At 42.6% G+C, this 9,561-nt stretch overlaps 1 long non-coding RNA gene across 2 annotated transcripts; it reads right to left on the bottom strand.

Annotated features, from left to right (window-relative positions):
• Positions 1–1,056: 1,056 nt before the first annotated feature.
• On the bottom strand, positions 1,057–4,218 carry LOC115325055. Of its 2 annotated transcripts, none has more exons than XR_006077849.1 (5): positions 4,098–4,218; positions 2,903–2,956; positions 1,402–1,591; positions 1,265–1,334; positions 1,057–1,204 (listed from the first exon to the last, which is right to left on the bottom strand). It is a non-coding gene; the product is annotated as an uncharacterized LOC115325055 (long non-coding RNA). The 2 variants fall into 2 exon arrangements; XR_006077850.1 differs by lacking the exon at positions 4,098–4,218 and adding an exon at positions 3,068–3,139.
• Between the last annotated feature and the right edge of the window lie 5,343 nt (positions 4,219–9,561).

Raw genomic sequence — 9,561 nt, 5'->3', positions numbered from 1 at the left:
TGGCGCCGTATTCACACAGGAAGTCCATTCCGAGAATGACGTCCCTCGAACAGTCTTGCAGAACGACGAACTTCATAGGGCATGTTTCGCCGTGAATCTCGACGCGAGCGGTGCATCTCCCGACTGGTGTAATGAGGTGTCCTCCGGCGGTTCTTATTCGTGGTCCATCCCACGGCGTCATGACTTTTCGAAGGCGGCGGGAGAGCCTCCCACTCAAGACTGAGTAGTCTGCTCCGGTGTCCACGAGTGCGGATGCGTCGTGGCCGTCGATGACGACGTTTAGGGTATTGGACACCACTGCAGCGGCGTCGTTTTGGTCTCTGGTGCCCAACAAACCACTGGATGTCCATTGGACATCCGATAGATATCCGCTCAAGATATTCGGACGTCCCCAGGAGATCCGTAGCCGTCCGACGGACGTCCCCAGGATATCCGTCAGAGTGCCAAAGGTAACAAATTTGCATGTCCGTCGGACATCCGAAATGGGATCCTTCTGCAGGCCAATTTTGGATATTCGGATGGCTTGCCTGAATTCATTCTACTTTAGCCCAGATATGTTGTAAACCAGTCAAAACACTAACCTGAGCCAATTTTTACAGGGTAGAATTTCTTCGGATATCCCGTGAACATCCGATAGAGATCCGATTCAGATATATCAAACATCCGTGGGACGTCCGTATACGTCCAACGAACATCCCCAGGACATCCGACAGAGCGCCAAAGCGAACAAAATTGCACATCCGTTGGACATCCGAAACGGGATCCCTCTGCAGGCCAATTTCGGATATCCCGGGAACATCCGATAGAGATCCAATTCAGATCTACCGAACATCCGTGTACGTCCGATGAACATCCCCAGGACATCCGACAGAGCGCCCAAGCGAACAAAATTGCACGTCCGTCGGACATCCGCAATGGGGATCCCATTGCGGATGTCCGACGTACATGCAATTTTGTTCTGCAAACCAGTTTTGGATATTCAGATGCCGCATGCCTAAATCCGTTCTATTCTTGCCTGGATATGTTGTAACCAGTCAAAGAACGACCCTGAGCCAATTTATATTGGCAATATGGTTTTATTACTACACTCGTGTCCTATCCATACAGGCGCTTCTTCTGATTCATCTCGGAGGTTGGTGTTCAATCTTTACGCATTGGGAAACCATCTTGCTTTGTGTCATCTTGCAGCTGTCTTTTCATGGCTCTAACAAAGAACCAAAGAAGGTATCAGTGCGGGAAATTTCATAGTACATCCAGAAAGTACCTGTAATTGTGTGGCATACTGTAAGGTGACAATCCCCGGCGTCGGCAGGTCCTCTCTGCACCGTATGGCCCTAAGAAAACAAGTTGGAGACTGTATCGGTATGAGTGAAGGTAAATTTTGCAACACTTGGAAGTTACCTGTTGCTGAGTAGTGTAGTGTAAGGTGTTCGTCCCTGGCATGGCAAAGTCATTTCTGCACCAAGGTGAAGAAGAGATGAATGCACGCAACTTCCACACCAGAATCGGAACATACCTGTAGCTGAGTGGCATGGTCTAAGGTGCTACTCTCTGGTGTGCTGGGCAGCCCTTGCTACACCGCCGCATGGACCTAAAAAATCAAGTTGAAGAAATAATGAGCGCAGACAAATTTCACTACACTTTTAAAACCTTTTGGTAGCCGAATAGCATAGTGTGAGGTACTAACATTTTTCCATAACATGGCAAAGAACAAACGCAGTCAGAGCGAGTTGCATCACAATGTAGCCGTCGTGCATTCCTCCCGTGGAGTGCTGTCATGTACTTTGCTCTGTCACTTTAATTGGCTCACGGGGGCCATATAGCTTTCACCCTTAGCCAAGTTATAGTGAAGCGGAGTGTACTATAAAGGCGCGTTCCCACCGGCGATGCGATCTAGTCGTGCGATAACTTTCATCGCAAAAGCGACCATTGCGGGCAAAAAGCGACGCGATTCGAGCAGTCGCGACTCGACCCGACTTTTTTGCGATGCGATCTAGTCGCGGAGCGGCTGAGCCAATCAACGGCGTTCGGAGGGAGAGTTTTCGAGAAACGACTTGCCAACGAAGGCGGTGGACTCACTCATCGCGCACGCCGGTGTGACCATCTAATTTTTTTGCGATGCGATCTAGTCGCATCACGCGACTGCTTACATCGCCAGTGGAAATGTGCCTTAAGAGTGGCAACTTGGGAGAGTTGGTGATGCATTACAACCAAAAAAAGTGCAAAAATTGGATGAAGGACGAGTGAGAGGAATGTAAGCGACAGGCGCCGACTTGCAACTAAATTTTTAATTAGGGAAAAACATGAAACCCTCGAACCACCAAAACATGAAACACCGCCAATCTTATCAATGTGATTATAATATTGCTTCATAACGGTGTCCTTATGAAGCAATATTGTAATTACATTAATAAGATTGGCAGTGTTTCGTGTTATGGTGGTTCGAGGGTTTCATGTTTTTTCCTAAAAAAAAATTCAGTTGTAAGTCAGCGCCTGTCGTGAACATTCCTCTCACTCGTCCTTCGTCTCATTTTTGCACTTTTTTTGGTTGTAACAGAGTGTAGTCTTTGCCGTGGGGAGCTCATTCCTACATCTCGTGACCCTAACAAAACCTTTTGAAAAGATGAGTGCAGACAACTTTCATTAAGTAAATTTTACCATATTTGCCACACAGTTTGATCTTGAGGCGAATATTAAAGATGCCTATAAAACACTGGTTCCATACTTAAAAAAATATGGCACAAAATACAAACCCTTGAACTGTAATTTTGTAGCTAATTACCAAAAAATGTTGCTTCACAGCTGTGGAAACAAATAGGCACATATAACAATGTTCAAACTTGCCTTGTACACGACTTGACTGGTAGTAAAAAAGGATAGCACATTCCATAGTAGAAATTACCAGGGGCATTTTTATGGTCCATTGGCTCCGTTAATGCCTGCTCACTGGCCTTTCCTGAAAATACAAAAAAAAAAATGGGTTCAACAAAAAGTCAAAAATAAATTTGATATCAAAAGTGGAGTGCCACTCAAATACAAAAGCAGAGCATTAAATGTACTTGCACACCTTCTTTCCCACAAATCCACAGTAGGCCATTTCCTGCCATCTATGGAGTGCATCCAGTGTACGACGAGGCACAAAGAAAGTGATCCGTGCAAGGAAATTGAACATCTCCATGTTGAAATTACGTTCTTAAATTGCATCATACTGTAAGCCCCGTAATCATCTGGGTGCACTTTGCAGTGAGTGGACTAGAATGTGCTCTGCAACAGGGAAGACGTGCATGCATTTTTCAGAGGATATATAGCGATGTCAATCACGAAACTGCCAAAGAAAAGTGCAGACATGATGGTGTGCCTTCATGTGTGTGGAGATAGTATATAATGAACATCAGAGTTTATGTATGGTATTAACAACATATATCTGATTAAATGAGAACCTTTAATTTTACTGTGCTAAACACTGTGCACTATGCACCTGCTTGAAATCCACTGTAGGAATGCAAATACGGTATAGGCGCTCTTTCGCATTTTGCTTCTGCAGAATCGAGTCCAGCACCAAACTATGCCCCATGAAAGCACACATTGACCCACCATGATCCACTTCATTCTAAACGCGAGGCTTTCAGCGCCCCCGCCAAGCACGCGCGAGCGTGCAGTGCAAGCAAAGGTTCAGGGGAACATGCTTGTGCTAGTAGCTTCGGCTTCGTTTGCACACGAAGTGAAACAAACATTAGTAGCTTCGATAAAAGCCATTCATGTGTAAACAAAACACGCAAAAAAAAAAAAAAATTACGATTGAACTTTGGAGAGCAAATCCCTTGGTCTACTTTATGATTAAATAAGCCTGAGACTGAGGAACACATATAAGGGGAAAAACACACACGGCCCCAAACATAGCTGGAGTTCTAGCCGAACTCGTTTGCACCCGAGACCAAGCAGCCCTCTTGACACCGTACCCGGGCTGGACGGCGCGGCGTCAGGTCCACACCGACGACGCAGCAGCATCACCGCCCTCACGTTCTCAGGCGTCAAAAACATAATTGTTCACTGTCCCTGAGAACAGCCCAACGCCTAACTTCTAAAAGGTCACTCACCTTCCGATTCCCTTGTAGCCGTGCTCGATGAAATAGAGAACAGTGGCGAGACGGAGGCTGTCAATCACCGGTCCGAAATCGAGACTCGCACTTGCTTGCTCGCACAGGCTTGAGAGCGGCTCATTCGTGTCCGCTCGCTATTGATCTTTATATTTTAAAAGTGTCAATAACACTCGCGAAAAGAGAAAGCGAGCGCGGTAGCAGGATAACAGCGGAGACAGCGGCGGCGGCGGTACCAGCGGGCCGAAAAAGGCGCCATTGGCTAGAATAATTCTGCAGTAAATACATTGAAGCTTTTTCCTGATATTTCCAGATATTACCTATTTATTTAGAGCAATTTCCTTTATAACTGAATATAAAATGTCGCTGAATTTATTTTGTTAGTAACTTTTTAATATTTAGGGTCTACCCGTTTACTTTTCATTTTTCTCATTTACTGCGGAGATGCACGCCTCAGAAGCTAGGGAAGTGCAGCTTCCAGTTTCCTCCTACCATCGCGACGACGCTAACGACGCGGCGCGTTGCGGAAGAAAGGCAAACTAAGTACCGTGTTGGCGCGGCACTCGCAACAGATGGCGCGGTACTCGCCACACATGGCGTATCCTCCCCTCCAAACACACACAACACACGCAAAAACCGCCCGCCAAAACGGTGCACCCCTCTCCGTCGTCGTCTTCCCTTTTTATTTTTTGTTTTTCCCGACCGAGCTGTTTTGGCGTACGCTTTGTGCGAAGGCACTAAAGCTTCCCCTCCCACTTAGGGCGTGCTTTGTGCAAAAAAGTAAGACACGTTGAATTAAAACGAAAGAAACACACAAGAGGACGAAACAGACGTGTGTTTCTTTCGTTTTAATTCAATGTAGATTACCAACACGCTCAAGTCTATAACTAACACGGATTGCGCTTTTGTAGTGGAGCACTATCGCCACTGAAGCGGCGATACTGAAAATTGGAACCACCACAAAGTCGACGTTTTAAACGTGCTACGCAGCACCTTTGAGATTTTTGTTGTAACGCTGTAAGACTGCAGCATATGCGTTTTTCTTATCAGAAGTAAAAAAAAACAAAAAAAAAAACACGTCACTTTCTCTCGGAATACGCGATTCCGCCGTGTAATCGCAAACCAAAAATCTAACTATTTCCAAATCTGCAGCCGCGTATGGCGACAACGAGAACCATGGCGTGATACACAAGATTTTAAGTAATTTAAAACGAAAAAATACTTTTAATAGTCTGTATTCAGTACCCTAGCTGAAATGCGGGAGATGTGATTGTCAGAAAAAGCGAACCAGCTGTTTAGAGCGTGGGTATCAAGAATAAATGAGTCTTACTAAACAAAATAATTATAGCTAAAATCTTTAAAAACGGAAAAAAAAAAAAAAAACTATAAAGTTTTTTTTTTTTTTTAGAATAGTAAAAAAACATTAAGTTACATCGCTAACCCCAACCGGGAGGGAAAAATATATTTGGAAAAGGATTGAAGAAACAATTGACCCATCGCAATACGTTTCTCTAATTAACAAACGAAGTAAGAGGGGGAAAACATCTTAAACAGTCGACTGAACAAATCATTAAAATCAATTTTGGAGCGATGTATGGCCCGGGGATAATAACAAACTTTTTGGTTTTTTTCAATTACGAGTTGATGAGATCAGAAGTATTTGTAATGATAATGTGGCTAGGGTGACCAGACGTCCCGTTTTGGCCGGGACAGTCCCGTTTTTGAGATCCGCCTCTGCTGTCCCGTCTTTTTGTCCTAATAAAGAATTATGTCCCGTTTTCGAGACATAATTCTTTTTTTTTTTTTTGTCTATATAATTGCGCAGACTTTTACAATTGAGCCTTATAAGAAAGAGTCCTGCTTAGGAAACTTCAGTCGTCGGCAAAATACACCCACACCAACGAAGGACGCGAAGCAGTGTGACTGTTTCCTAGACTAGGGCTTAGCGCAATATGGTAACGTTTTGAAATGAGAGCAGTTATTTCATTAAAATTTTCCCCCAATCTCAATTTTTAGCCCCCGCCCCCCACTGGGATGTCCCGTCGTCTACCTTGAGGAATATGGTCACCCTAAATGTGGCATATGAACAATTAAGTTTCTCAAAGGTTGATCAGTAAATCATTTGAATGTAGGCAGTGAGATGCATCCGTATTTTCTTTTCAATTTCTTATATCTTGTCACAAATGCGGCTAGGATTCCGCGTGTTTTCGGAGTTTATTTCTCGTGAATTTGGAGGGTGTTTTGGGGGGTTTTATTTTCGCTGATAATTGTGGGTTTGTCAGAGTTTATTTTTGTCTAATTCCGCATATTTTAAATTCGGATTTAATCTTCCTGTGTATTTATAATAATAATTTAAAAAAAAATAAAGTCCAGGTACCGTGACCCACTGTCCTGAAGGAACCTCAAAGGGCAAACCTATTTTTGTGAGTGGTTCTATATATTTCAAAGGAAACTGAAGAAGCATGCCCTTAGGACCAGTGACACTGTGCTTATATAAAGTTTATTTGTAAAACACCGTCTTTCTTTCTTTTTTTTTTTGTCTTTTTTTCTGTCGTTATGATTCGGAATTTTGTGTTTTTCAGAAAAATCCTCAATGACGGAAAATGTACTGGCGATTGCTCTTCGATTTTTTTCGAGAACCCGCACGAATGACCGTCAGGCAAATAAATCCTAAAGGAAATGGAAAGGAAGGCGGAGTTTTGACGACTGTCATGTTCGATTCGCGATCAACCTCGAACCTTTAGCGACAGGTCGTCGATACTTTTTTGGGTAATCGATGTATAACATAACCAGTCAAAATATAAACGAATGTTTATTGTAGTAGTTATCGTCAAGAATTTTGTGAACATTCCCGAACATGCCTCTGCAGCCCCAATCTTCCATTATTTTTCTCTCGAGTAGAGTTTTTGGAGTACATCGGATTCAAATTTCAAATTGATGCCATATAAAGCACGTGTCATTGTCTTCCAAGCGAAGTCCACACCCGCAGACTTTGTGTATACGCATCCGAACCGCATCTGACACGCAATCCATGCATTCATGTTACACCAAAAAACCGAGCGTAATTTAATTAAAAAAAAAAAAAGCGTCAGGCCGTTTGCTTTTTTTTTACACAAAGAACTCTTCGAGTCATGGCTGGGTTGCACACTTGGGACTGGCGCCATATAGCCTTGGAACACTGGCGTTTCCGTATATTTCCTATTTATGTCGCGCATCATTCTTACTTCCTTGGCTTGAAAAGCTTTTGATCATGTTATATCTTATAAATGACCTTTTCTCGTGGAGTATACGTACATATGATCTCGCAAATATCGCGAAACCTTCTGTCTCATGAAATGCAGTTCCAGAGTCACCTCGTAATTAGCACCAGCGTGCCAGTGTTTTCTTTGGTCGGAAGAAATAACAAGAACTCGGTCGTAAGCAAACGCAAGTGTGTAAACGGGCCTTCGGAATACACGGTTAAAGTCATTTTATCGTAATCTGTTTTATCGAATTTATGTTACAAGCGATCATCCTTCCAACACGTGGCGTCGCTGGAAAGATGTTTGCGTGTTATGGAGATCGTGCTGGCAGATTGCGACACTTCGCCCAAAAGATGCACTCTAAAAAAAAATTTTTAACTTTTTTTTTTTTTGCTTTGTAACCCCCATTTTACGCAGACGCGTGTTTTCTCACCATAAATATTAATAAAGGGCAAACTAATAATATTGTGTCATTTGATATAGGCCAAACAATAAAAAAGTGGGAAAAGAAAAACAGTCTCTCACCGCAGCGGTGCACCACTGGGAAAATATCACAATATTCAATAATGGCGAAACGTTTATTGATTTCAGTTTGAAACACGAACCCGCGACTGTGTGCTCCGAACCGCACACTTAGCGATACCTTAAAAACTCTCAAATAAATGGAAAAAAAAAAAAAAAAAAAAGCGCGCACACATTATTTTTGTGAGGTTTTTACTTTGTTCTGGCTTGTACGTTTTATGTAGCTTTCTTTGCCCAAAAAACGATATTTTTTCTAGGGAAAACATTTTTGGCGAGATAGTAGGGAATATAGCGATCTTTTGTGAGAATCAGTTCTTTCTTGGCGCACAGAACAATTTTCCCCCCTATTGGCAACCTTTTTTCTTAGAGGGTAATTTGCTCCCACAAAACATTCAATGCTGTACAGCGAGTTCCCGAGGATAGAGAAACGTGTTTTTTGGCTCACATAAATAAACTACGTATGCATCGCAGAAAGCTCGAGCTCCGTGAAAATGTGAAGCTGTTGGGATAGAACGTGAAAGTTTGAGAATACGACGGTGCGCGGAATAAAATGTAATTAATACAAGCTATTTTTTTTTTATGAGCCGACGAGATATGATATTTTCAACGCTTGTGGGATTTATATCAGTAAAAAAACCATTACCAACAAGAAAGGGAATAATGTTTTCTTTCTTGTTGACAAGCTTGTTTTACTGAAAACTCCGCTTAAAGTACCATGATCCGCTGATGGGGTGGCCGCTACATCTAGCCAGAAGCGTGTTTCTAGTGCAAATAATCAGTGCCGGCCCCAAAAAAGTACTTGTATTTGACCACTTTTTTTATGTGGCACAGGCGAATCATCATCATACACCGCCGTCGAAAAGTATTGTTTCATAGCATGTTTAGGGGTCCGAGGACGTTTTGTTGCGAGCGTTTTGGTACACGGACGTTCCGGTGCACAGACGCTTCAGTCCACTGACTTTTCTAGCGCGCGGAACTTTCTGGTGCACGAACTTTTAGGTGCACGCACTGAAGTTATCGGTGTATGGCCATTTAAAGATTATGAACATCGTTCGACTGTTTCTAAAATTACATTTCTTATTTTATTACTTAGATTTACATTTTATCTACCCCTTTTGTGGCCTTGAAAATGCAATCGTGCTAATTAAATATTTTTCTAAATTAAAATGATTTGATTGAACCTTAAAATTGCCGCCTCTCGGAATTCAGACGTAATAATTTAAACACGAAAAATTATCGTACAAGTTCTGGCTAGAGCGAGCACAGAAATGAGCTCCTTGAAAGAGGTAGGCCTGTTGCACATTTGTTTAAATTCGCGCTTTGCAGTGTATAAATTGCATCGTTTTAGTAATGATAACGAAATTAATAGAATCTTAGGCGACAAAACGAAAAATAGTAAAAATGTTTTAGGGCGTGCTCAATAAAGCGCGAAACACATGTACGACGAAACCTTCCGATCCGAGTCCGAAAAATATAATTTGGAAGACAATGACACGTATTATCTGGTTTAAATTTTAATGTGAATCCTTAAAAACTCTACTCAAAGCAAATCAGTTGTTAATTGTCCGCAGAGTCAGGTTTGATCCAGAAAAGTCGATCCCGGCGCGCTCCAAAACGACCAGTGGAATTCGCCATAAATCCGGTCCTTGAAGAGTGCCCAGGGCACTTTTCGACGACCGGCATTATTTGTTTTTACGTAA

Source organism: Ixodes scapularis, unplaced genomic scaffold, assembly GCF_016920785.2.
Source record: "Ixodes scapularis isolate PalLabHiFi unplaced genomic scaffold, ASM1692078v2 PGA_scaffold21__2_contigs__length_744675, whole genome shotgun sequence".
Classification (NCBI taxonomy): Eukaryota; Metazoa; Arthropoda; class Arachnida; order Ixodida; family Ixodidae; genus Ixodes; species Ixodes scapularis.
Note: the sequence above shows the minus strand (reverse complement) of the source record. Positions and strands in the feature narration are given on the sequence as shown.